The sequence below is a fragment of the Equus caballus genome, chromosome 10, assembly GCF_041296265.1.
Source record: "Equus caballus isolate H_3958 breed thoroughbred chromosome 10, TB-T2T, whole genome shotgun sequence".
In the NCBI taxonomy this organism is placed as follows: Eukaryota; Metazoa; Chordata; class Mammalia; order Perissodactyla; family Equidae; genus Equus; species Equus caballus.
In genome coordinates this window covers 16,099,641-16,127,176 of record NC_091693.1, presented here as the reverse complement: position 1 = coordinate 16,127,176, position 27,536 = coordinate 16,099,641, and the positions used below count along the sequence as shown (strand labels likewise).

At 60.0% G+C, this 27,536-nt stretch overlaps 1 protein-coding gene and 1 long non-coding RNA gene across 4 annotated transcripts in view; both read right to left on the bottom strand.

The window, feature by feature from the left end:
* The window catches only part of PPP1R37 (protein phosphatase 1 regulatory subunit 37), a 39,916-nt gene that overhangs the window by 8,653 nt on the left and 3,727 nt on the right, over window positions 1-27,536 (bottom strand). The gene's annotated exons all lie outside the window — the stretch shown is intronic.
* Window positions 19,884-23,191, bottom strand: LOC138915729 (uncharacterized). 3 transcript variants are annotated; one of them, XR_011421890.1, is made up of 3 exons: window positions 23,028-23,191; window positions 22,203-22,363; window positions 19,884-21,076 (listed from the first exon to the last, which is right to left on the bottom strand). It is a non-coding gene; the product is annotated as an uncharacterized lncRNA (long non-coding RNA). The 3 variants fall into 3 exon arrangements; XR_011421889.1 differs by having other exon boundaries at window positions 22,917-23,168; XR_011421888.1 differs by lacking the exon at window positions 23,028-23,191 and having other exon boundaries at window positions 22,203-22,456.

Here is a 27,536-nt window from a genome sequence, read left to right as displayed (position 1 = left end):
CCAGTGCCCCAGGGCCACAGGCGGGGGCTCACAGAAGCAGGGAAGAGATGCAGCTCAAACCCAGGAGCTGCCCATGCGGCCTTGGCCAGCACAGGGGAGGGGAGGCGGGCCTCTGTGTGCCCAGATGTACCCCTTCTGCACATTTCACACAAACACTGATAAACACCGGAATGTGGCCTCTGGCTAGCTTCTTTCACAGCAGGGACTCTGAGTTCCCATCCCTTTTCTGAATAGTAACTGTGTGACGCACTCTCCAGGTGAGAGACATCAGTATTGTTCTCCCTCTTGAGGCATTTAGATCTTGGATTGTGCCCAGGGGCAACCCAGAGAACAGGAAGGAAAGGCTCTGAGCAGGGCAGGCACAGGGTGAGGCCTGGGGTAGAAAGCTCTGGGGCCCAGCAGAAAGGAAGGTGCCGGGCAAGAAGGAACGCGCCAGGAAGGGGGCCCTCTGGCAGTCCTCTCGGCCTTCCCTCGCCCTGCTGCCACCCTGGCCTGGCCCTCAGGGACGGCGGGAGCCCCCTGTGGAGCCTCTGCGTACGCATCTCCAGGGAGTCTCCCTTCAGTGGGTACTCTGGCGGGGCGGCGCAGCCCTGGCCTCACCAAGCGCTACCCTGTCTTCTAGGAGAGGAAACCGGGCTCCAGGGAAGGAGAGCAGCGTCCGGGGCCAGGCAGCTGGTCCAGGGCAGAGGCCAGCACTGGGCTCCACGCTCCTGTCTCCCCACGGGGCTGGAACCGCTGTGCTGGAGGACAGAGGCTGACGGAGGCCAGGCCCCATCCTCTGCCTCACTTCCTCCGCAGGCCTAGCGAGGGAGCTCTCCGTCCGACACGCACCCATGGGCCTGGTGGCTCTCAGCTCTGGGGGGACAAGAGCTGGCCCTGCCCCTGAGATTCAAGCAGCTGCCTCAGCAGGGTCCACAGACCCCTAAGTCCATGAGCTCGAGTGGGGAAAAATGACCTCTTTATCTTCACTAACTGAACTGAAATGAAACTTAGCAGTTCCTTCTTATTAACGTAGGCAAAAAAAAGAGAGAAAAGGAAGTGTTTAGCAGCCCCTCGAACATGTGGAAGATAGAAATGGCAAGTGTTTTCGTATCACATGACGGCTACTGCAGGTCTGAACGCCCACGGCTACCCTGGCGGACCCTGGGGACTGTCGTCAGAGCCACGCTATGTCCTGTTGTCTCACGTGTCAACAAGGAAGAGCGTCAGCACCAGATTACAACTTGGAAGCGCGCTTAGCTAACTGTGTTTACGCTGGTATCCTGTGTGATCCTATTTTTTGCCTTTAACAGTCATCACTCCAATAAGGGGTCCCCAGGGTCTATCAGCCGCCAAAGGGTAAACACCGCTCCCCAGACTGCAGGCTTTAGCAAAGGCCCCCGGGGCCCAGGACGGGCTGTCCTGGCCACATCAGATGGGGACGAGGCAGGGAAGTCCCCTGGGATCTGCCCTCCTGGCCCTGCCCACCGGGTCCGTCTTTGTTCCTAAGAGCCTCCTAGTGAGCTGAGGCCCCTCCACACCACCCGCGGCTGCCATCCGGCCACCCCTTCAGGCAGAGGTCCACAGGGTTTCGTCGTAGGCTCAACCTCAGAGCCAGAGGTCAGGGAGGTTGCACCTCCCCAGGCATTTACAGAAGGGGAAACTGAGAGCAGGGGGTAGGCACACTCAGAGAGGGGGAGGGCCCACGGCCCAGAGCAACTTGATGACCTCTGGAGATAAGATTGACAGCTGCATCTTGTCACTTTCCTCTGATGCCTAGATACACTTCCGGGGTGGGGGCAGCACTGGGGAAAGACACTAAAGGAACAAGAGCGGGGACTCCGTCCACTGCAGCATGGGCCTGGCAGCCTGGGCACAGCCCGCCCTGCCTTGACGTCCTCTACAGCGTTACGAGCTTGGCACAGCATGAGGGGGGGATGCACAAGAGTGTCAGGTGGCTTGGGAATGACCTTCTAGCAATCATTGGGCATGTGTGTTTCACTCACGTATTAAGGAAAAAAGAACTACCATGTCAAAACCAGGATTTTGCATGAATTGTTGCTTGGGAATGAGATGCCACGTACTCCAATTAAAAAAAAAAGAACCAATTTAAGAAAAAATGGCGAGGACACGGCAGTGCGGGTGCTTCAGAGAAACTAACAGGAGGCGTCCACACAGCACTTATGCTGTGCTGGGCGCCACCCCGAGCACTTCACACGCTGGCAGAGCTGGGAGCAGCCCCACACTGTTCATTTGTGATGCTGTGACGAAATGATCACGGGGGAACTCGGTGAAGGTCGGGGAGCTGGAGAGGACAAAGCTCCTCAGACCCCGCCAGAGGGCCTCTAGCCTCAGGTCACCCCCTCAACTTCTCCAGCTTTAAACACACGGGCCGTGGCGGCAGCCCCTGCAGCAAATGGGGCGTGAGTCCACGAGGTACTGGCCCAGTCCACTGCCCCAGAGGCTGCCGCTCGGCACCCACTTTGCCTGGCTCTGACCTGTGGACCTGCCAGGCGGGCAGGAGCGCGGTGGGGCAGGAGCAGAGCTGGGGAAGGGACAGCCCCACAGGACACGGCTCCCGCAGTGTGTGGACTGGACACTAGGGGCAGGCTGGGGAGTGCAAGGCGAGGTAAGACCGAGAAGTGCAAAGGCCTGGAGGCGCTGGGCCGAGGTGAGAGGCCCAGGTTGGCGTTCCGGGCCAGGTTACGAAGGGCAGGACAGCCAAGTGGTGACGGCACAGCTCTGGTCCCAAGTGACTGGCACCTGAACCCTGGCAGCCTCCCTCCCATACTCTGAGACCTTGAGTAGGGCACCTCAAGGTCCCCTTGCCCCAGACGTGGGGTCCTACCAAGTGGTTAAGAACATGGGCTCTGCAGCCAGGGCCAGCTGTCTGTCTGAGGCCCCCGAGCCAGGAGCGGCAGGACTGGATCACATGCTCAGACCCGACTCGCTCTGAAACTGGAGCTTGGCTTAATTCTCACACGACCTTGATTGCCTGAGGAAGAGGAAGGGGCTGGGGCAGAGGCAGGCTGAGGGAGCCCTGGCCTCTGGGGGGAGTCAGGAGTGGGGGTGAGCTCTGGGGAGGGACACCGCTGCGCGGCAGCCGGCAGGGGGGCCTCCAGCGGGGACGAGGCTCGGCCGCCCGCCCCAGCAGCTGGCGCAGCTTCCCAGGTAGAGGCCGTGGGGCACACACAGCCTGCACTGCCACCTCGGCTGTGGCCCACACAAAAGGACAGAGAGAAACCCTATGCCAGGCATCAGGTGACAGGAGAGAGACGGCTGTCTCTCGTTTGCACACAGGTGCAACAGCACCCACGAGATGCAAAGATAGGCTGGGCACCAGGGGGCGGCGATGACTCAGGCCAGCCTGGCACTGCCAGCCTGGAGCTGGTGGGGGAGACAGACACAGTCATCCAAGTGGGAGTCAAACACCAGGAAGCAGCAGGGGACGGGAGGGGGAACCCAGGGAGAGGGGACCAGCTCCCACTGCAGGGGCTTCAACGGACACGGAAGGGACAGAGACAAATAGAGAGCAGGTAGTGGCCCCTGGGAGGAATAGGTATGACGGGGTGGGGGCAGGCCTGGGACGATCCAGGGCACCAGGAGGCCAGAGCACAGGGTGGGAGGTGAGGGGGGGACACAGTGAGCCTCAGTGAGGACTTCGCTCTCCTGCATGACACAAGAGCCAACTGGGGCAGGGTTCTGGATCATTCTGTAGGCATGGGGCTCTCCCATTATCCCCTGCGTTAGCCAGCAGCTCGCAGCTCTGACCTCCCCAGGCCCGGCTGCCGCCTCAGCAGAGCCCACAGAGAGAGGGCTGGGTGTGTGGTGACTGGCACACAGGAAGCCACCACCGTGTGCTCCGGTTGTTGCCACCACCCTGAGCCTGCACGCTCCTCCCACCCCACTAGGGGCACCACCACCCTCACCCCACCTGAGAGACAGGAACCGAGAGTCCCAGGCAGGTAGGTGACCTGGCCCATGCGAGCCCTGGGAACAGGCTCCCGGGCTCCTTCCTGCAGCCTCCCCAGGCCTGTGCTCCTAGGACTCGAGGTCTGCGGACCTCCACCCCCACCAAGCAGGCCACTCGGGCTCACACTCCGGGGCAGAAGGCCGGCTCAGAAGGGAATGCGCTGGTGTTCAGGGCCCAGGGAGGCCGGGAGGCTGAAGCGTGGAAACCTGTGGCCGCCCCACAGGCAGACTTCGTGTCAGGCACACAACCTGTCTCCATGGTGAGCGCTGCCCTGGCCGGGACGCCTGTGAAAGCACCAACTGGCCCGCTGCCCTCCTGCCCACCCTGGGTACACCAAACAGTCCCCACCTCCCTCATGCACCATCCCAGGACCCCAGGTGGGGCCGCTGACATTACCTCCACCCTCCGCTGTCCTCTCCAAAGGTTCCAGGAGTGACAGGTGCTCTGTCCACAGCCCCTGTCACAGTGACTGGTTGAGGACAGGAAGGTGACCCTTGTAGAACCAGCCACAGCCACTCCCAGGGCCCATGCTGGAACCATCAGGAAACAGCTCTCCCCTGGCTAAGGTAGTCTCCCATCTCCTGAGCTGCTGGTAGCCCTCCTGGCACCCACCAGGACAGCCAGCCTTCTGAGAATGAAGCCGACTCAGAGGTAAAGAAAGAGTTCTGATGACGTTGTTAGAGATCCTGGATCCAGCCAGTCCTGAAGCCAAACTATTCAGGACTCCTCAGGCCCAACAAATTCCCCCTTTTTGCTTCAGCCCCTCTGAGTTAGGCTTCTAACCCAGGAGAATTCCAACTTAGGTACCATCTGGCTCTTGCTCTTCATTCAGTAAACATACCTCAGGCCTACTGCATGCCAAGCTGTGTGTGGGCGCTAAGGGGACAGGGATGGTTCTGAGCTAGTCCCTGCCCGCCAGGGGCTCTTGTCTGGGGAAGGGATACGCACGCAGAGGATCCCTGGAAGCCCTAGGAGAGCACTGTGAAGGCTCTCGACTGAGCCAAGACAAGGCTCAAGAGGGAGCCCACTCCGAGGTCGGTGTCAGCCCTGCAGATGAGCTGGAACCTTCCCTGCCTGCTGGCACTGGGCTCTACCCACGCCCCGAACTCATTCCCTTCTCAGAAGAGCCCAGTGCTTCGCTGCGCCTCAAACTCTCCCTCCTTTACGTAGTATACTCTCTCATCTCAACTCTCAGCTCAGGTGTCCCCTTTTCCGGGAAGCCCTCCCTGACTCCCCGGCTGGGTCGGCCCCTTTCTGGGCTCCCCCAGCCCAGCCTTGGCCACTCTGAGTGGTCACTGTCTGGAGACCACTCTGTCTCCTTCGCTGGACTGGGAGCCCCAGGACGACTGCCTGGGGTTTGTGGCCCACACTGCATCCCCAACGCCGCCCAGCAGGGGGCCAGGCACAGAGGAGGCACCAAGGCAGCGCGAGGGAGGGACCAACAGACAGGGCTCCCATCTGGCTGCTGTACTGGGCCCCGAATGTGGCTGGGGCGTTCTGGCGGGGGCGGGGGCGTCTGCACCCTGCGTGGAAAGACCCGAAGGCCCACTGAACAACGAGGAAGCCCAGAGGGAGGGGAGCGGGAGGCCAGGGCCCAGACCCTGAGGGGAGCTGCTCCCTCTGTGAAACACGCTCGAAAATCTCCGGTGCTCCCGGCACACGGTGGCACGAGGTGCTCTTTCTTCAACCTGAGTCCCCACCAGGCGCTCTGTGCTGTGTCTTTCACAGCCTCCAGCCTCCAGCCAGTACGGAGGAGGAGACTTCATCTCCTGAGGCCACGCTGCTGGGCAGGGCAGAGGCGGGTCAAAGCGAGGCTCCCATCTCCTCCTGGTGCCGAGACCCTCAGGCCCCGCGGCTTCAGGCTGCACAGACAGGTTTCAGGATAGGGAAGCTGCCAGAGGGCTTTGTCCTTCTCTCGGTCTGGGATCTGGAGAGCGGGTCCACCCGCAGGGAGCCGCCCTCCAGGTTTCCTGCCTGCAGGCTGGGCATAAGGGTGAGGGTGCAGGGCCAGCTGCTGTGCTCTCACCCGAGGACAGCCCTCTCCCCTCCCCCAAAGTCCCCAACAAGCAGCCACCGATCCCCCACCTGCCGGCCCTGTCCCAGAGCCCCTGCGTGGTCAGGGAGAGAAACCGGAAGCAGCGGCAGAGCAGCAGCACAAGGCCAGGAGGGAGGGTGGGGAGGGGACAGGGAGGCGGACAGCTGGCATCTGCTGGGAAGGGAGCATCTGGAAGAGTGTCATGGAGCAGGTCTTGAGGAGTGAGACAGCGAAGAGAGGAAGGCACCCCGGCAGCGGGAACTCGTGAACTAAGTGCACGAGTTTGGGTGTGAGCCCAGGATGGAGAGGGTGGAGGATGTGTGAGAGGAGAGGGATTGGCAAGGAGGCCAGGGGTGCCCACAGAGGGCCTCACTCACAGAGCACGGGATGGGGGTATCATTCTAGAGGTACAGGTAGCAAAGCCTGTACACAGGAGAGGTGCGAGGGCAGACCTGACTCAGGGGCTACCGTATCAAGATCCCCCCCACTCCTCATCAAATCCGGACGCAAGGCCTCAGAGCCTTTGCACCTGCTGCCCTTCTGCCCAGACCACTCTTCTACATCATATCCCCAGAGCTAGCTCCCTCCCTCCCTGGCTGCAGGTTTCAGCTCCAACATCACCCCCTCAGAGGCCTTCCCCAACCACCCTCTCTGGTGCCCCACACTCAGGCGGTGAGGGTGTGCACGTGATGAGTTCACGGGGGCATGCTCAGCCTAGAGGTGGCCCAGAGCAAATGCCTTCCATGCATTTTCGTTGGGAGCCCGCTTCCTTCCTGCGCTCCCACCATGCCACACATGTCCCTCCCATGGCCTGGGCTGCCCCATAGCGGGGGCGGGGACAGGAGAGGGACAGAGCTACACAAAGCCTCCTGGGGCCTGAAATGCAGAGGAGCCAGAGGGCACCCACAAAGCTTTCTGCTGGGGCCGCTGCACCTGAGGCCCCCACCTCTGCAGAGCCAAAGCTCTGGGGTCTGTCCCTGCAGAGCCAGGCGGCTCTGCTGCCCACACGCGGATCCTCCCCATCCCAGCCAGGGCCTCAGCCAGGCTGCTCCTGGACAGAATCGGAGCCTGTGGGGCAGGGGCTGCAGGAGGCCCAGTCCAGCCAGCTTCCCGAGGGCAGGCATTTCCCATGGGAGCGTCTTTACCAAAGGGACCCACGGCAGGCCAAGTGTACTCAAGTTCAGTCCTGGTCAGCAACCACAGAAGGATGCCCACGGGGCACCCGGCACCCAACTGTGACCATCCAGGGGCCCCAGCTGGTCGTCTGTGCCTACGGCTCCCTCGCAACCCCTCAGGTCCTCGCTGTGGCAGTCAGCTCCTCCAGGGTGGGGAGGCGCTCGCAGCTGCCAGCCTCCTTCCTGTATTGGGGAACTCTCTCCCTTCTGCTACCCAGCAGCCGCTCCCGCCATCCAGGGCTGCACACGGGCACCCCCCCCGCCCCCCGCAAGCCGCCCCTGCTGCTGGCATCCTCTGCACGTGCCTCTGCTGCGAGCAAGCGCTGCAGGGCTGCATTTCTGGGCCTGCGACGAGCAACACGGGCCTCACACGAGGGGACACGGAGGCCCGGAGGAGGCAAGTCCCTCGGCCCAGAGTGGGGTTTGAATCCAGGCCTGTGCTTCTGACCCCATGCTCCCAGCCACTGCCCTGCATCTCCAAATACTGCTCCTTCCCGCGCGCTCCCTCGGCCCCCAGAACCCTGCATGCACTCAGCAGAGCAGGAGGAGAAGGGAACACCGCGCTCAGACCTGCCTGGCGCTCTGTGGAGCCTCGCGCTGCATCTCACCAGACTAGTGAGTCACAAATCTGATCCTGCCTATGCCTCCCACGGCCCAGAGTAGCAGAGCCAATTTCCAGATGAGGCTTGGAGGTGGGAAGTGACCTGCCCAAGGACTCTTCCCCAGCGAGGGCAGAGGCAGGAACTGATCCGGTGCCGTCTGCACATCCCACATTTGCCCAGTGGGCTGGCTCCTGGCGTGGGGAGGGGCGCTGCCCTGTGGGAGCTCGTCTAACTCTCCACCCCAACCTGCGAAGATGCCTTCTTTAAGTCCATTCCTCAAAGCAGGAAACTGAGGTTCAGAATTCTTAAACATTCAGTGATTCTCAGAATAAGAGAAGTGCAAATTGAATGAAAGTACGCCAACATACTATTCTTCACCTACAGACTGAGTGACACCCACCAGCGCTGGCCAGCACCTGCTGCTGGTGAGGCTGGGAAGCAGGCGCGCCCTTGCGTGGCTGCTGCGGGTACTGACTGGCAGAGCCCTTTCTGAAGGCAATCTGGCAATACCAGCCAAATTCCAAAATGCAAACACACATACCACTCGGCCACTCCTCTCCTGGAGACGCATCCACAGCTACACTTGCAAAGGTGCAAAATTATATACCTACGAGGTTATTCATGGCAGCACTGTTTGCGAACGCAGAACTGAAACCGACACCGACATCCACCAATGAGGGAGCAGTCAACAAAGCCCAGGCGCGCCCCCCCCCCCCCCCCCCCCCCCGACTGGAACTCTCTGTGGCCACAGAGAATGAGCACGCCCCTTTGAGCCAACAGGGAACAACACCTAAGACACATGAAACAGAGAAAGCAAGGTGCGGAACAGCGTGCTGTGAACACCACCTCTAACGAAAGAAAGGGAGGAAAGAGACCTGGTGCTCACTGTCAACCAGCAAAGACACACAGAGTTGGAGCTGGAAGTGACACAGCTGGTGGCTCAGGGGAAGAAGGCCCCGGCTGCTGCCCCCAGGCTTCCTGGCAGCCCCAAAGCCACGTCCCGGGTGGTGGTCCCCTTCCAGCGGGGTGGCAGGGGGAGATGACAGCAGAGGACAGAGGGGGCTGGCTTGGGGCTGAGAGCCACACCAGCTCAGAAGCAACTCAGGACTCTAGGCGAAGCAACCGGTATCTAGCACTTGCCGCCAACAATGCCGGTGGGGACACGTGGCGGATACAGACTAGTCACACAGTGATCACGACTGAGCTCGAAGGGGGCTCATCAGCTTCATCACACCCCTACTTTGTGAATGTGAAAGCATCCACAATAAAGGATTAAATGGGGAAAGCTGTCACCGAGGCCCAGATCACTGAAGCCTCACAGCACCCCCAGGAAGGGGACGTGACGCCCGGACCCTCAATCTAAGACAAAGAAAAGCAAGTGCAGCGAGGCGGCACCGCCTGAGTGACCACACGCTCTAGGGCCTTCCTCTTTCACTGCTGGCCACTGTGGCCCTCAGAGTGGCCTCCTCATCCGCACTCCGAAGTCAGCCCCACTGCACTCACTGCCAGGAGGAGGCTTCCTCGGACGCCTTCGGCCACGGCAGTTACAACCCCTGAGGCCTCGGGCTTCCCAGCCCACCACCCTGGGGTGCCCTCTCCTCTGCCAGGAGGGGAGCTCCCCGCAGGACTTGGCAGAGGTCAGTGCACCACCTGCTCCTACAGGGTGCTCTGGGGGACAGTGGCAGGGTGCCAGCAGGCCTGGCCACAGAATGAGGGCAGTGGCAGGAGGCCCAAGCAGGGACTTCTAGAGCTCAGCCTGCTCTGGAATCTCTGCCAGGGACCCTGCCGGAAAAATGAAGGGACACTGGCCATGAGTTATTCTTTAGATGAACCATCACTCAGGCTTCCTCCAGGCTGTCAGTAACTCAGAGGGACCGAGGGGGTGTGCAGATCACGACAGGGCTGCAAACTGCAGGGCCAGGAAGGGCACATTCCCCAGCTGAGGGGGCTGTCCGACTGACACAACGGCGCCAAGGACGATGCCAAGCTCCACCTGTTCCTGAGCCACGCCAATGCCAGGGGCCGCTCTAGGATGAACTCCCTTGAAGGGAGGGGCTGCCACGCCTCATGGCAGCCTGGTTTGGAAGCGCCTCTGGCTTTGCTTGGTGGCCCCTCTGCCTGTCTGCCCGGGGCAAGGAGGGCGGAGGCGCCCTCAGGGGCGTTTGGGCTTTCCACCTTCAGAACTGAGCCGCACACTCAGGGTAGGCTGTACACAGGGAATCTGCTGAGGCCGTGCAGGGGACTCCACGCAGATGCCCCAGGAAACGGAAACTTGCTGCCTCGCATCCCTGCCCTTAGAGAAGCGGCAGCGGGCACCCCTCATCCTCCACTCGCCCCTGCTTCCCCAGCCATCCGCCTGGCTTCTACCTCGACTGTTCCTGCCTCCAGGTCTGTGAGGGCCATTCCCGGGACTCGGAAAGCTTCCCGCCCCTTCCCCTGCTCTTCCTAACTTGTCATTCCCATCTCAGCTCAAATGTCCCCTCCTCTGAGAAGCATTCCCTGACCTCTTTGAAAGCAGCACACACGCACACACACACACACACACGCCATTAGTCTCCGCCAGGTGAGGGGCGCACCCCAGTCTGTACTGCGTACTTGCTCACTCTGTCCTGGACCAAGGGCTCCCTGAGGCTAAGGACGTGACTGCAATGTCTCAGGGAAACGCATGAAGGAGAGGACTTGCTCTGGGGACTGGACAAAGTCTCCCCTCCCTTCTCCCCAGAGAACCACGTGCTGGAGGGGAGGGAACCACCCTGTGCTCCGGACAGAGGCCCTCAGGAGAGGCCGGGATGTCTGGTCCTTTCCTCTAGGCCCCTGTGGCCCTCCCCAGGCCCACTGAGGGGCCGGGGTGCCTGCAGCTTCCTGTGTGAGAAGCGTTCTCCCTTGCCCTCCCCTGGGAGCGGGGCGGCACGACTCGGGCTGCCACGTGCTGCAGGACAGCCAGCTGCAGGGGGCGGGCTGGGCTTACGCAACCAGCCAGGAGCTGGGCCTCCAGGCGCTGGGCCCCAGGCAGGGACTGAGGACATGCTCACTCCAGGGAAGGGCACAGATGCAGGTGCCTCGGGCTTGTCCCAACCCACCCCCTCGTTGTGACCTTCTAAGCTGCTCGGCCCAGCTGAAGATCCTATTACAGAAACACGTGTGGTCAGAAGTCTCCTGGGGCAGAAAGAAGGAGGCAGCTCACATACGACTCATCTCGGGCCACCATGGAGCCTCACACACAGCAGGAGCTTGATTAGGCCAGCGGTGCTCTTAGATGGAAGGGGGGACCGAGGCCTTAATCCTGGGTCCCGAGTCACACAGGGTGTGCTAAGTACCCAAGCCCCAGCTGTGCGCCAGGCAACTTTTAATTCTAAATTAGTATTACTCACAATAGCCAACACTCCCATAGCACTTGGCGTATGTTACCTCATTTACTGCTTTCCACAACCCTGTGAGGTGTGACTTACCATCCCCACTCTTCAAAGGGGGAATCGGAGGCAGGGGGCATGAAGCAGCCTGCCCGAGGTCACAGCATCACAGAGCCAATACGGAAGAGGCAGGGTTCAGGCCCAAGCAGCCTGGCTCCCTGGCCTTGCTCTTCGTCACCCCTCACCACCTTCCTGTTCACAAGCCCTGTGTGGGGTGCAGACACTTGTCCCCCACCCTTTCATGAAGAGGAAACTGAGGCTGGGGGAGGTGGAGCACTTGCCAAAGACACAGAGCCAGAACAGAAGGGACGGCACAGGGAGGCCTGCCTTACCTCAAAGCCCTGGTCAGTCGGCAGCGGGGGGGATGGCCCTGTCCCATGGAGCAGGCTGCTGTCTTCAATATTCTTACCTGAGCCAGGTACCCACCTGCCAGCCTCGCCACCTTATTATCTACCCCAGCCTTGGCTCATTTCCTTCCACATCCTTCTGTGGGTCCTGTTGGCTGCTTGGCTGACTTGTCTCTCTCACCTCCCCTTTTGGACAGTGAGCCCATGAGGTGGGGCCAGGTTTGTCTTGGCCACTGCTGTGTCCCCAGCACAGGACTGCCATAGAACACAATACCAGCTGACTGCCTGCCTGAACCACCAGGAAAACACATCCAACCCTGTGAGTGCAGACTAATGACACCCACAGAAGACCCGTGCCCAAGACTGTCCCACTAACTGACGGCTTTCTCCTGGGATGTGTCTGTGTGTGTGTGTAGGGGGTTCCTTTGTGGTCTCCTCGAGCCCCAGCTGGAAGGGGCTTCCCAAAGGGACGTATACACCTGAGGACTTGCACACTGTGACCACATCCACCTTCTAACCACAGGGAACGGTGTGGCACGGTGGCCGAGGGCCTGACGTCTGGAGTCAGGTCATGTGTCTGTGCGCCTGAGGGTGTCTGCAGAGCCCGGGCCCCCTTCTCTGAGAACTGCCCCAGCAGAGCGAGCCCGGTCCTTGGCCCCACTTGACAGGAAGGATGTGGGATCTTCACTAAGCCCGCAGGAGCCGCCTGGGTCAGCGACTTAGACTGAGCAGTCCTGCCGGGCCACCAGCATGGCCAGGCCTGTCTGGCCTGTGACCAGACAGAAAGAGGAACCACACAGGAATGCATGTGGCCTGGAAGTTGGCACAGTCCTGGTTCCTGTTGGCTTTCAGAACCCCCCGGGAACTGGCCGAGGCAACCACCCTCATTTACCTCATGCGGCCCTAAATGGATTCTGGCCCCGACAACTTAAACAGGCCGCAACCAGCACGGGAGAGGGCCCTAATCTCTTTATGGCTGATTCTCCTCATGTGGAAAATGGAGCCAGTGAGATGGAGACATGAGATGGAGACACAGGCTTCTGGAAGCAACTACCGAGATCACGCATGTAAAGCGCCTGGCACAGGCTTGGTGCTTGGTAAACAGGAGCCACCATCATCATCTGGCCAGGGCCAGACGCCTGGGCAACGCCGCAGAGCGGGAGCCGGATGAGCACAGGGCAAACACAGCGCTGGGCTCCAGCCGAGGCGCACGAGCGCCTGCCCGCCCCAGGCCAGCTGCTTCCACCTGTCCCCACCCCCAGCTCGGAAACACTGGTCACACGTGCTTCTGTTCGCCCAGAGGCAAATATTTACCCAGGGCTGGGTGCCTGAAGGTGCGGAAGTGAAGCCCCGGGGACACAGGAGCACCAGAGGGCGGCAGGAGAAGAGAGCCTCCTGGGGAGGCGGGGGCGCACGTGGGCTCAGGGACGGAGGCGCCCCGGCAGCTGGACTCGCCTCCCGACGTGGATGTGCCTTGGGCTGCCCCTCAGCAGAGGGGAGATGCTGCTCCCGTCTCCCAGCCCTGCCGCGAAGAGTCCCGTGGCCAGGAGGGAAAGCTCTCTGCCCGGGCTCCAGGCAGGCCTGCTGGCCGCCACCATGCAGCACAGGGCTGAAGGCGCCAGGCTCCTGGGGCACTGCCAGGCTCACCCCAACCAGCCCGCTGAGCTGGCCGCCACCCTCTGTGCCCGAGGGTCCCCCCACCTCTGAAATGGGGCCGCAATCCCACCCACGTCGTGGGATGAAACGCGGACAGACGGCTGATGCAGGCAGAACTCGGTGCCGCGCCTGGCATGCAGTGGGGGCTGCAAATGCCAGCCACCGTGACGCCTGCTGTGCCTGGCCTCTGCACCCACGATGGTCCCGCACAGCCCCAACCGCTCCTCGGGACCCACGACCCCTGCCTCACCCACTTTTTGTAAGGCTTCGCACAGCCTCCTCGTCTCACCCTCTTCAAAAGGACAGCCACGCCAACCGGCTGGCAGAGGGCTGGCACGGCCTCGCTCTCCGAGAGGCGCCCCTGCCGGTCCCGCTGCCGCAGCCTTGCACACGGTCGGAGCGGGGAGCAGCGGGACAGCGACTCCTGCCTAAGCTGCTGAGGGCGGAGGTCGTGTCCCCTCCATCTGCCACAGGGCCAAGCCCAGGTCCAGGCATCTTGTGGGCTCAGCCATTTGCGGAAGTGCTGGGCTCTGGGCCAGATGGGCCAGGGGCACAGGTCGAACTCCCACAAGTACTGGATACTAGGTTCCATTTCTTCCTCTTAATTCCACCTGCCTCAAAGGTAGCGTCTTAGCAGGAACTCGGGATCCTTCACTGAACACCTGCTCTGGGCCCCAGCCTGTGTGGAGTGATGCTGAGGACACAGCAGCCAAAACAGCTCTGGCCCCTGTCCACAGGGGGCTCCTAATCCAGTGGGGAGACAGACCTGTCCCTAGACAACTAGACAGTGATGACCAGAATGGGCAGGGCTAAGGCAGGGGAGCCCAGGAGAGAGCCTAACCTGGTCTGGGGGTCAGGGAGGGCTTCCTGGAGGAGGGGCCACCTAACACGACTGGTCACGGTGGGCCCTGACTGAGTCTCATTCACCGTCACAGCCCAGAACATAACTGCACCTGGCACCCAGCAGGTGCTCCGGAATACAAGCCGACGGAGACCTCGGCGAATGAGTAGGAGCAGTCAGCTACCGGAGGACGAGCTGCTTGAGAGCCTGGCCTTAACGCGCAAAGCTGCACACATCCCCGAGCGCCGAGCGGCAAGCCCACTCCCAGGTCAGCGGCCTGGACACAGTCCTGCGCACACCCCAGGGGACGCGCATCGCAAGGGTCTCAGCTGCACCACCTTGTAACACTGACAACTGGAAACAGCCCGAACTCCCAACAGCACGAGGCAAGAGCTAAAGCGCCATGACGGAAGACTCTAGAGCACGTGCACGGGTGAAACTGGGAAACGCATGCTAAGAGGAAAAGCAAGACCCCAGAGTCCACTCATGACAAAGCCGTTTTCATAAAACTCAAAAACAAGCAAAACTAAACACCATACTTTCCAGCATACACACACACAGGTGATAAAACAAACAAACAAAAAGGCGGCATGTCAATCCCAGCCTTCAGGAGAGCGTCACGGGGCTCTGCACTCCAGCCACGTGCTCAGGGGCAGCGGCGCACGCCTGGCAATGTCCCCTCTCCCCTACATTGGGAGGCAGGCTCCTAGGTCCTCATTCATCACACGCTAACTGCGGTGTATGTTACACGGACAGTTCGCATGCCAAGAAGGGAATGTAATAACACTAATTTAAAAAACAGAGGGAGGGGAAGAGTGTTGCAGCAGAGGGAAGAGCGTGTGCAAAGACTCAGAGGAGACAGACCTGACGGTGCCTCTGGGGAACGGAAGGTTGCTGCCAGGGTCAAATGAAGTGAACTGGCAAGACACCCAGCACAGGGCTGGGGGCATCAAGGGGCTTGAAAAAGGTCTGTAAGTCACTCAGTGGATCATTGCTTCCCAATGCTGCCACCCACCATAGTCCTAGGTAGGTGACAGGCCAACCTGGGGGCAGGGGGCCTCTGAGAGAGTCTGGGGCCGTCGCAGGTGGCAATCTCAGGATGCCCGCCTCAGGCTGCCATGAGGGGTGCCAGGTGGCCAGCTGGGCTTGCAGGCTCTGCAAGAGTTTGAGTTTGGAATTTTAAAATCAAGTCACCACGAGTGGTTTACTGTCCAGCAAAGGCTCCAGGGATGGAGACTGGGTGCCTGGAACTGCCCACTACCCAACCCGACTCTCCCCACCTAGAGAAGGGGAGTCACACCGCTGACCCCGGGAGGCCTGGTTGGGAACTGAAGGACACATTTATTCATTCGTTCTGTACCAAACAGCCTGGCTGAACAGGCAATGGAGACAAAAGAGATCCAATCTCCAGATGGGGAATAACTGCCAGGAAGGCAGACAAGCCACAAATAAAAGTGACAAGTTATAAGACAAAAATATAGGAAAAATCAAAGCAATACAAAATTAGATTGGGGATGGCGTAGTGAGGAAAGACCTAGAGACAAAGGAACATTTCAGCCAAGATCTAAAGGATGAGGAAGAGTCAGAAGTTTCCCGGTTCCTTCAAATATTTCTCTAGCACCTGCCCTGTGCCAGGTACTGTTCTAGATACCAGGGAGGGCACAGCGAACACAGCAGCCGAACATCCCTCCCACGTTGCTGACACAGGAGCAGAGGTGCACAAGTCAGTAAGCAGACGGAAAGAGACAAACAGTAGCCACACACGAGTTGGGGAAATGCTCTGAGACAGAGGAAAGAGTCAGTGCAGAGGCCCGGCACGTGGATGCTGGAGCCAAACCTGGGCATGGAGGCGGGCAGCCTGAGATGAGGCAGGAGATCTGGCGGGGCCAGAGCCTGCAGGGCCAGAGAAGGCTACTCCTAGGAGATCAGGGACTCCCCAGGGGGTGACAGCATAGGATAAAAGGGAACCTGACACATGGCGTGTTCACGCCAGGGTGGCCCTGGCTGTGGGAGGAGCTACAGTCTGGGCTCCTGGGACTCACTGAGCCTCTGCAGATGTGGCAGGTGGGCTGTGTCATTATTCATTCATTCAAAAAAAAAAAAGATCAAGAGAATCAAACAAGTCCTGTGGCTCAAGGTTTATAGTCCTATGCAGGCACAGATGGTATCTGAGGCGTCAAGGGTCCCCTACCCTCTGACCTGGTAAAATGACCCTCTAAGAATTTCTTCTAAGAAAGCTCCCCATGACGAACATAAAGATTTATGGACAGATGATCATCACTGCATTATTTATGCGACTGAAAACTGGAAAGGACCTAAATGCTCAGCAATGCGGAAAGGGCCAGAACAAATTGCAACAGCCCAGTGATGTATTTTAATCGTGCTTTGCAAAAAAAAGGGAAAATGCAGTGAAAACACAGAATGCTTAGCTGTGTACAGGCTTCTCCCAGTTGTTTTCTGTCTGTCTGCGGCAGGGGTCTAGCCATTGAAGAGAGACGGACAGAATGCTCCGGCATTTACGCTGACAATGTTCCACGCGGTGCAACAGTTCTCTGACAAGTCTTGCATCAGAACACATTTAGAAGCCTTACAACTCAATAAGAAGAAGATAAACAATCCCATTTTAACATGGGCAATGGATCTCAACAGACATTTCTCCAAAGATACACAAGAGCCCAAGAGGCACATGAAAAGATGCTCCACATCATACGCCATCACGGAAATGCAGATCAAAATCACAAGTTACCACTTCACACCCTGCAGGGTGGCTAGACCCAAAAGGGCAGACAAGGATGTGGAGGGACCGGAGCCCTCACACAGTGGAGGGGATGTCAAGTGGGGCAGTCACTTGGGAATATGGTCCGGCAGTTGTTCAATGGTTAAACAGTCACCACGTGACCCAGCAATTTTACTCTAGAGAAATGAAAACATACATCCACACAAAACCCATACATTAATAGCCACGGCAGTGTTATTCATAAGAGCCAGAAAGTGGAAACAACCCAAATGTACATCAACGGATGAACAGATAAATAAGACGTGGTGTGTCCATACAATGGAACATTATTCAGCAAAAACAAGGAATGAAGGACAGATACTCACACAATGTGGGCAAACTTTGAAAATATTATGCTATATGAAAAGAGCCAGACAAAAAAGGCCACATATTGTATGATTCCATTTACATGAAACGTCCAAAAGCTAGAGAGACAGAAAGCAGATCAGGGGCTGCCTTGGTCGGGGGGGGGGGGGGGGCGGGGGGGGGGGGGGGGGGGTGGGGGAGAGAGGGTTGGGATGGATCGCTGGGGGGTATGGGAGGTTTTGTGGGGGTAATGAAAATGTTCTAAAACTGACTGTGATCACAGACGCACAGCTCCGTGAAAAACTGAAAACTAATGAATTTTGGTACACTTTAAATGGGTGATATGTACGTGAGTTACATCTCAATGGAGTTGTTCTAAAAAAAATTCCAGGGGCTGGCCCCGTGGCCAAGTGGTTAAGTTTGCGGGCTCCGCTGCAGGCGGCCCAGTGTTTCATCAGTTCAAAACCTGGGCGCAGACATGGCACTGCTCATCAAACCATGCTGAGGCAGCGTCCCACATACCACAACTAAGAAGGACCCAGAACAAAGAATATACAACTATGTACCGGGGGGCTTTGGGGAGAAAAAGGAAAAAAATAAAATCTTAAAAATAAATAAATAAATTCCAGATGGTGAGATTAACAAGTGATTTTCATTCTCTTTAGACGTTCCAACTTTTTTTTTTTTTCAAAACAAACATACCTTACTTTTAAAGTCAGAAAAACACCAAGATGGGGCTCCTTTCCCTAGTCACAAGCATCACCAGCTTCCAGGGCGACCGCCCCCCCCTTCTCCCCAGCTCCGTCCCAGGAGGAGACAGTGAGACTCCACGGCGGGCTGGAGCGGGGGTCTCCCTTTCCCAGAGCCCAGGCCTTTCCTACTACAACAACGTCACACAGCAAGTGGGGGCGGGGAACCCAGGCCCGGGGCAGACCTCTTCCCCCACCCTCACTGAGGACAGTCACTCAGAGATCCGGAGGAGGCTGAGGAGAGAGGCAGGAGTGCTGTCCTAGGGCCAGGCCACGGCTCCCCTGCCTCTGCCTGGCCTGTCTGAACAAGGAGATTTCTCCTGACAATCCCGACTCTGGAGATGGGGACGTGGGTGGTCGGTGAGCACGGGCATCTGGACCCAACAGCTGGCGGTGGTGCAGCAGGTCAGCTGGCCCCGCCTTCTCATGCCTGCTCCACCCGCGGGCCTCACTGGCCTAGGATGTCTTTCTCCAGGACCAGACAGGGTCAAGCTGACAGCAGACATGGGAGCTCCAAGCAGGGTTCCATGAAGAGCACGGTTTCCAGGCTCTACCTGTACCTACCCACCCCCTAACCCCATCCTCATGGAACGACACTCACTGAGCACCTGTTCTGTGCCTGCAGCTGTGCAGGGACCCAGCACTGACCGAGGCAGTCCCGGCCCTGCCCTCCTGGGGCTCAGGGCCCAGTGGGGGAGACAGACCCATCCCTGCACAGGGACGACCCAGAGTGGGCAGGGCTGGGATGGGGGAGCTCAGCACTGCAGATCCTGGAGGCTGAGCCCAGGCCCAGCAAGGAAGAAGGCCCCCAGGGGAACACAGCACTTCCTGGTCACTCTCATCCAAGCAGGGAGACTGGGTCAGGAAGTGAGGATCCCAAGCCCAGGAAACAAGAGGGTTACAGGGCAAGGAGAGAGACAAAGGGGAGGGGAGAGGACAGAGGCCTGAGCTGGGTGGCTGGCAGTCAGAGCCACTGACATCCCCCACCTCCTCCTGTGACACACTCTGTTGTTGAGAGGACAGAGCATCAGGTCACCTGGCACAAAGGTAGGAAGGCAGATCAGTTCCCAGAACCTGGGCTCTCTCGGCCCCACCCATGACGGGGAGGAGGTGCTGGGACCCAGTCAGTTCCCTAAATGGTGGGTGACCTACGCAGAGAGATGGGGAAACACATACAGTGGGAAAGGACCTCGGACACCATCTTGCTGCACAGAGAAGGCAGTGCCTTGGCCTATAACCCACAGCAAGTCAACAGCAAAGATGGGTCTGCATCTGAGTCCTGCACTCCACACCAGGCTGGCTAGCTCGGGGGTCTGCCGGATCAGGCAGGGGGCACCAGAGGCAGGTCTGGTGCCCTCCTCCTCTCCTCACACTCCCTTTTCTGGCCCCGGGCTATGTGAGGGCAGGCCCTGTCTAGCAGCCAAGGCCCAGCACCACACAGCGCTTCCTCCTCCACCTACCATCTAAGATCCTGCTTAGAGCCAGGCACGGGGACACGGGCTGTGGGCACCAGGGGAAACAGTGGCACCAAACCCAACCCACGCCCACTCTCATGACGCTCACAGTCCAGGGGGCAAGAGGGAACACCGGCAGGCCTGCAGACAGACAGGTCACTGATCACCTGATGGGGACCCACTCAGACGGCCAAGAAGGAAGGGTTTGCTGGTACTGGAAGGACGAGCTGGAGCCATGAGAGCAAGACCAGCACTCCAGGACAGGCTGTGGGGAGCTCCTTGCACCTTCTGGGAACTGAGAGGAAGCCACTGCACTTGAAGCTAGAGGGAGGCTGGGGAGGGGGATCATGGTGGCGAGGGTGGCAGGTGCTCTGGATCGGGTGCGACAGGCGGCTGGAGGAGTGGGTCACCAGGCAGGACCTGAAGCAGGGGGTAACAGGGTCTGCTCTTTCCGGAACGAGGAGGGAGCACAGGAGAGGAGGGAGAGCAGTCAGGACTCCTCCATCTGGCACAGGGGAGCACAGTCGAAGGGAAATAAATGTGGGTTGGCAGGGAAGAAATGAATGAATGGATGGATGGATGTGTGAACAAAGGATCCAGTGAACATTTATTTTTTCTAAAAGATTGGCACCTGAGCTAACATCTGTTGCCAATCTTTCTTTTTTCCTCCTCCTCTTCTTCTTCTTCTCCCCAAAGCCCCCCAGTACATAGTTGTATATCCTAGTTGTGGGTCCTTCTGGCTCTGTTATGTGGGATGCCACCTCAGCGTGGCCTCATGAGTGGTGCCATGTCCATGCCCAGGATCCGAACCAGCGAAACCCTGGGCCGTTGAAGCAGAACAGGTGAACTCAACCACTCGGCACTGGGCCCGGCCCCCCAAATGACATCTTCTTTCCCTCGCGCTCTCTCCACAGCCCCCACCGGCCGGGCTGGGGGGCTCCGAGGCACCTGGCACAGGGCGCTCGTTGGCGGACCCACTATGCCCCGAGTCTCTCAGGTCCCTGGGTGTGTGGCGTGGTTTGCCTCCCCCGGGGCGCCGGACAGACGAGATGCAGTCCCTCAAGGAGCTTCTGGGTCCAGTGAGGGGAGACGGACCCAAACAAATAAGAATGGTGTGCGGAGGTGTCATGGGAAGCAGGAGGGCACAGCAGTGTCTGTCTGGGAAGAGGGTGGGCCTCACCGAGGCGGTGGCGGCAGAGCAGCGGGGAAAGAGAGGGGGTGGTCGGGACAGGCTGGGCACTGCCAGGGCAGGCTGGGCAGAGGGAGCTGGCGCCTGCGGGTCAGGAGGGAGGGATGGACATCCGCCCGCCCGCTCGCTCGGAAGGGCCTGCCCCCAGCTCAGGGGTGTGGGCTCTATCCTGTGCTTGGAAGAAGCCTCAGAGGACAAGGACCATGCCTTCTGCTTTGGACGGGCTCCTCTCCTGACCAGCCGGGTGGCCTTAGTCCCCCGCGGGCCTCGGCTCCCCCTCGGTCAGCTGCGGAGATTAAACGAGTACGTGCCGGTGAAGAGCTCAGAGCTGGAGAGGGCTCCACAGAAGAAGGCTGTGATTACTGCTGCCACTGCCACTGGAAGCATGACCCCTGGGCAAGGCCACTTCCATGGGACCTGCTCTCGTCTTCTGGGAGCCCCTCCCTCCCACCCACAGCCCGCCTGCTCTGAGGCACCGGGCCAGTTTGGCGTGAAGGTGCTCTGCTCTGCAGAAAGGGGAGGGCTGCAGGAACCCGAGCGGCCCTCCCACAAACCCGCTGACGGCAGCTGGCACGAGACTCGGCCTGTGGAGAGACAGAGGGGTGGGTGTGAAGGTGGCACACGAGTCCGACCCCAGCGGGTTCCAAGAGGAGCCCACCCACCCGACCAGGGAGGACAACCCAGCTGGGATCCAAGAAGGCCCTGAAGCATCAGACGGAAGGGCTCCCAGCCCAGGCTTCTGCTGGAAAGGGAGAGGGCGAGAGGCAAGTCACATGAGCCAGGCGCTGTCAGCAGACCCTTCCAAACCACCACCCCCACTTGGAGGCAACAGCTCCACACCCACTGCAGAGTGATGAAAGGGTGAGAAAACTTTACAGCGCCTACTGTCTACCTCCATCCACCACCAATCCATCCAGTGGGAGGGCCTGCGAGCACCAGGCACTGCGAGAGGTTCTGGCGACACAGAGGGGAGCTGGACCACAATGGGCCCTGCCTTCGTGGGAATGCCTTCCAAACGCAGGGAAACATGACAAAGCATGAGGGATGTATGTCTGTAATTCCTGTTGTCACCCAGCCTCTGAACCCCTTCCTGGAACTGGGGACCCCTCCACCTCTCCCACACTAACTGAAACACCAGACCCCAGCCTCTCATTGCAGCTCCAGCCCAGGGGCCCTACCTGGGCTCAGCCACCAAGGGGCCACCCCAAATCCACCCCAGCTGCCAAAGGTGCCACGGGCCACCCTCATCCGAGCAGCATCCGGGGCCAGGACCCAGGACATTCTCCCCAGAGCCGCTTGAGGCTGGAGTTGGGGTATGCTCCCAGCTCTGAAGGCCTGAGGCCTGGCTCCTCCAGGAGTCTGACAGCTCTGAAATGCACTGCTCGATTGCCAAAATGGCTTCACACAGGGGAAGATGTACCACAAGGAGGTGCCTGAATGTACCCGAATTCACACAGCTAAATTCCCACCTGGGCACATGGCTCGCCTAGCCCATATCACCCAGAGAGGAGGGACTGTCATCTTGCTTTTAGAGAAGCGGGAGCCGGGGCAGGCTCCTGGCAGAGACACGCCTCATTCAACCTTACCAAGGCCTTACTCAGTGCCTGCAACAGCTAGTTACTGTTCCAGTCACTTTCCAAGGAAGGAAGACTCTCATCCCCGATGCCCACATGAACGGGGATCCCGAGGCGGAGAAGTCGTGTGACTCACCCAGGGGCAGAGCTGGACTGCGCGGTGGGCTGCAAAGCCCGGGCCTGTGCCGCTTCTCTTGTCACTACCATTTCACAGATATGCAGTGAGGCCCGCTGGGGGCTCCGGGGGACTCCTACTGGAAACCCTCGGGCCAGGTGGGTTCTGGAATTCAGAACGTCCTGGATTTTTGAAGAGTGACAAGAGAAGACCCCAGCAGGGTCAGAGACCGTTTTTAGAACTTTCTGGAGCTGGGAAGTGTGGGGCCTAAAGGGACTGTGGAGGTGAAGCCACTGCTGAGGTCACAAGGGGGAGGGAGGAGTGCATAGCTCGCATGCCGCCCATCACCCCACCTGGGCAGGCTGAACCAACTGCAGGCAGAGGGAGGGGGGAGGAGCACCGAGACCCGAGGAGAGATCGGATGGGGGAAACTGCACCTTACAGGTGCTACAGAAACAATGGTAATGGCAAACCCCTCCCGGGGAGGCTCAGACAAGTCTGATGCATACATCAATGAAGTCACATGTCAGGGTCAGCCAAAGCAGGGCCACATGAAGTGGGGAGTCCTACAGGCTCCTGGCCCATGGCCACCTCCCTGGTCTCCTGGCCTCCGTCTCATCCCCTCCACCTCCCCCAAGGTTCTGTTAAAAGAACCAGGCCCCTTCTCAAAGTCCTCTGCTGGCTCCCTGCCACGGGCCCCAGCCAGGCGGGCTCTCCCGCCTCCTCCCGCCTCACCTCTCACCCTCCTGCCCCCGTCTCCAGACTCCCCACTCCAGGAAGATGGGCCTTCTTCTGTTCCTCAGGTGCACCTTGCTCGCTCACTCTGCCCCCAACCCTGGCACATACTTCCACCGCTCCTCACGTGGCTACCTCCTGCGATTCCTTTAGGCCTCAGAGGGCCCTTCCTCCAGGAAGCCGCTTTTGCCCTGTCGGCCGGCCAGCACACAGCCTGGCGCTCTTCCTAGTCAGAGTCCTGGGCCCCAGTCTGATAAGAATTGTTACTGTGTGTCTCCCTCACTTGACTGTGACCTCAGGGAGGCAGGGACTGGGCCCGTCGCCCCGGCCCCTCACACCCAGCACGGCCTGGCCACGCTGCATGAATGCTGGTCACGGGGTCACTGAGTCACGCATTCAGCCAGGAGGTACCGAGCACCCACCACGTACCACATGGTGTAGCACAAGCAGAACTTGAGCCAAGGGTCGGAACAAGGTCTGCCCTCGCTGTTGAGGACAGAGGAGTGGCAGAGACCTCCCAGGCTCCGGAGCTGTCCAAGAACCACAGTGAACCCTGTCCTGAGTGCCCGCTGGGTCAGGCCCTTTACTTGGTCTGTGTCTCACCCCTGCCACAAGCCTGCAAGGCTGGAAGTGTCATCTCCATTTGAGAAAGGGTATGGCTCACAAACGAAGAAACCACACGGCATGCAGAACTGAAGGCAGCAGCCTGCCGAAGCTCATGCAGCCGGTGCGTGGAGGCTAAGAGGGCAGACTGGGTTTGAATCCCAGCTCAGTCACTAATGGCTGGTGACCTCAGGTAAGTTACGTCACCTCTCTGTGCCTCTACTTCCTCATCTACAAACTAGAAAGAATGGCACCCACCTCCTGGGGTGGCTGATATGCACTCAGGCCAGTGCGGGCACGTGGAAGGCAGTGAGAGGTCACTATTACGGTCATCCAGAGAGCAGGGGTTACAACCCAGGCCCCTCTAGCTCTCAGCAGCAGGCTGCCTTCCCAGCTCAAATCTCTGCGCTCACCTCAAGGCAGACATTTCTACTTGCTCCCAAACAAGTCTACAAGGCTGACCCCAGCCACCCGTCAACTGAAGTCTGGAAGGCGGTCCTGGGACTGGGTGCCGAATGGCTGAGCCGAATCAGGGCCCTGAGCAGAGGACAGCAAACCTGGCCGTCGGAGCCACCTGGGGAGCTTTCTAGAAACACAGGGTCCTGGCGCCCATTCCCAGAGGCTGCCTCAGTTCTGGCCAGTCCAGACCGGAGCATCTGGATCGGTGCTTCTTGATACTTTTGGAGCCAGATGCCTTGAGAGGACGAGAGCCACACACTCACTGCAGAAACGCGCATGCGCACCGAATCAGCGCCGCTGATGGAGTGCCCACTGCGCGCTAGACCGTGGGCTCCTTCTGGGGGCCCGTGACGGGCGCCAGAGCGCCTGCACACCTCTGAGGAGGTGCCCTGTCCTGGCACGGAGGGGACGGACCACTCCGAAGAGCTGCCTCCCCAACGCCGTCGCGGGCACCAGGTCTGAGAAGCCCCTGCCGACGCCCGTGCAGCGCCCGAGCCCCGGCGTGCGCCAGCCAGACCGAGCGCACAGGCAGCTCGCTTGCCAATGTGCCCTTGGAGAGGGGATCCGATGCGAACACAGATCAGGAGCTGGAGGCGGAAAGCACGAGGGCAGCCTGCCTCGGCTGGAGTGTGCGGAGCAGGTGTTCACACCGCAGTCCCAGCAACCCGGCTGCGTCCCGAACCCGCCGAGGGCTGGGCTGAGGGACCCATGCTACGGAGGGGCCTCGGCCCTCAGGGAGGAGCTGCAACTTGTCCAAGGTCATCGGCCAGTATCCAGAGAGGCCAGGACGAACAGGTGGAGTCTGGAATCTTCGTATCCTTGCCGCCGCGCAGGCGGGGGGCCAAGACATGTGGATTCAGTTTCAGCTCAGGGAGGCTGGGCACCTTGCCCACGGTCACCCAGCTTGTAACAGATAAGATCAGGCCTGGAGCCCAAGGTCTTTCCCACACCCAGTGAGGGACGCTGGGGCACTCATCTCGGAGGGACAGCAGGCTTCTAGGGGAAAGACGAGTACAAACGCACAACAGACAGGAGACCCCCTGAGGGTGGGCGCTGAAGGTGGGGCAGAGGACCGGCGACGACAGGGAAAACACGGGAGACATCTGCTGAGCACCCGCTCTGGACTCCGTTATCTCTCTGAATCCTCACCAGCCTACGAGGAGCTACTGCCGGCAGCTGCACTTTACAGACAGGAAAGTCGTGGACAGAGAGAACAATTGCCCAAAGTCACACAGCAGAGTCCAGTGCCAACGCCGGCAGTGGGAGGTGAAGCGGGGCCCGGATGGAAAGCCGCCCCCCACAGCCCCACGCCCTCCTCCACAGCAACACCGCTGCTCTCCACCGACAGGTGCATTTCTACCTGTCAAACCAGTTTCAAGGACTGAATTTGCTGCCCAGTTTCACTGCGAACAAACAGTAAGGCCTATTTCCACCCTTTCTGATTTAAGAACACCGTGGCCGCTGCCCCCACCATCCCTCTCACCACCGCCCCCCAAAGCTCAGGAGGCCAGAGGTGGCTGCACATTGGGGCCCCTCCCACCCCGCAGCCATCTCCACTTTCCACAGGAGTTTCCTGGTGAGCAAAGCCCCCTCCCCCACCTCAGGACTGACTCCAGGGCTGGAGGTCAGGCAGTGGGGAGTGAGTCACTGGCAGGACTGGAAGCGGGATACGAGCCTCACAGATTGTGGCCGGTGTCATGTGCTCTCTGACGCCTGCCTTGCAAACCCCATGTCTCCTCCCCACACTGTGCTCAGTGGGACTGAAGACCAGCCAGGCCTCGGGTCATCCTGGCAGTTTGGTCTGGAAGGGTTCCTGCTACGACCCCCACCTCGGTCCTCAGAAGAGCTGGGGCCACGGGATGGGGAGGGGTGCGTCCAGCTGGCCCCTCCTCACTGGCGCCCGCTTCCATCCACGTGGTAAGCGCAGCGCGCACGTGCCCAGCCTGGCAGTACTGAGGAAGCCTCTTCCACTCACAATTTCCAGCCCACCTCCTCCCCAAGCTTCCCTTCCTTTCACACGCAACCGGCTTGCTGCAGGGACACTGCCCCAGCGGGTTCATTCCAGCCGCTCAGACAGTGGTCAGCAGGGCCAGGATCACTGGCCCTATTTCACAGATGAGGGAACAAACAAGCTCAGCAAGAACAAGTGCCTGTCGGAGGCCACAGCACGCTCCTGCCGGGCTGGCCTGGGAGCACACTTGGCTTCACGGGTCCCCCGCCTGTCCTGGCCTCGCCCCTTCCAGATCGGCTGCACACAGACCCACCAGCGCTCATTCAACCACTGTGACTGCGTGTCCTTCGCGGGGCTGAGGAAAAGCGGAAACGAGGACGGACAGTGTCTGCTCCCCCATTCCAGTGGGGGGAGACCACCAACACGAAGCACCGTGTAAGGGAGCATCAGCCGGCCGCCGGTGCAGTTAGGGAAATGAGCAGGCCCTGGCGCTGTGCGAGATACCAAGGCCCTCTGAGCGCTGGCCGGGTTGAGCCTGCGAAGGCCTGGACCCTCCCTCACAACCTCCCTCCTCCAGACGGTCTCACCTGCAGGAGTCCCCCGACACGTGACCTCAGGCAGACGCCCCCGAGGCTCCCACCCAGCTGGGCCACCACTTCGCCCCAGTCCCAGCCCTCCTCCACCCCAGCCAGGCTGTGGGCCTGGCCGAGCTCTCCTCCCACGGCAAGGCTCTGCCGAATGGGCACCCTGAGCTGGGGCCCGAGAGCCCTCCAGCGCTGCTGTCTCCAGCCCGGGGACGCCGCGGCACCACCTGGCCCAGGCAACTTCTCCATCTCTACGATGGAAGATCGGCTTCTCAGTGACGCCTCTCCCAATTCAGACCTGTCAACTCCTCCCTCGCCCTTGGCCTTGGGCTCATGTCACCAGGAAGCGCCAGAAGGACTCCGTCACCCTGCCCACTGGGTTTACAGCTCCAGTGACAGCCCCTGTGCCTTCCCACGCCTTACAGACCTCCAACAAGACCTCCGAGACCAACCAGCTCCCCCCTGCAGCCCCCAGCCAAGGCCCTCTGGCCTCTCAACCAGGGAGCCCCTGGCCCAACTTTCTGCACCAAGTTTCCTCCTCTGCGGCCTGGCAGGCCTCCGCCGGCCTGAGGCCCAGGCGGGTCACCACCACTGCCCTCCCCAGGCATAGAGGCTAGCCCCTGCTCCTCAGCACGGACAGGCCCTCCAACTTCCTGTCCTGCAAAGCTCATCGTCCAGACTCACCAACTTCACCAATCACCCTTCCCTTGCCTGGGGCCCAAGATCACCCAGCTCCTTCACTGTGAGGCCAACGCCTCAAGCCCTCCCCCAGCCAAGACAGATCACCTCCTCCAGCTGGTAAACCGACCCATTTCTCCACGCCATCGCCTCTCTGCCAGTCCTTGCCATCCCTCTCTAAACTCCCAGGAATGAGGGACTACCCCCCACCCCGCCCCCCACTGTGAGCGCTCACCACCTCCACCCCTTACCCAGGACAGGCCAATCAGCAACTGTCCTCTCAACTCCTCCCAACCAGACTCCAACGGACTCTCCTTCTTGACATTCTCCCCTCCCCTCGGACCC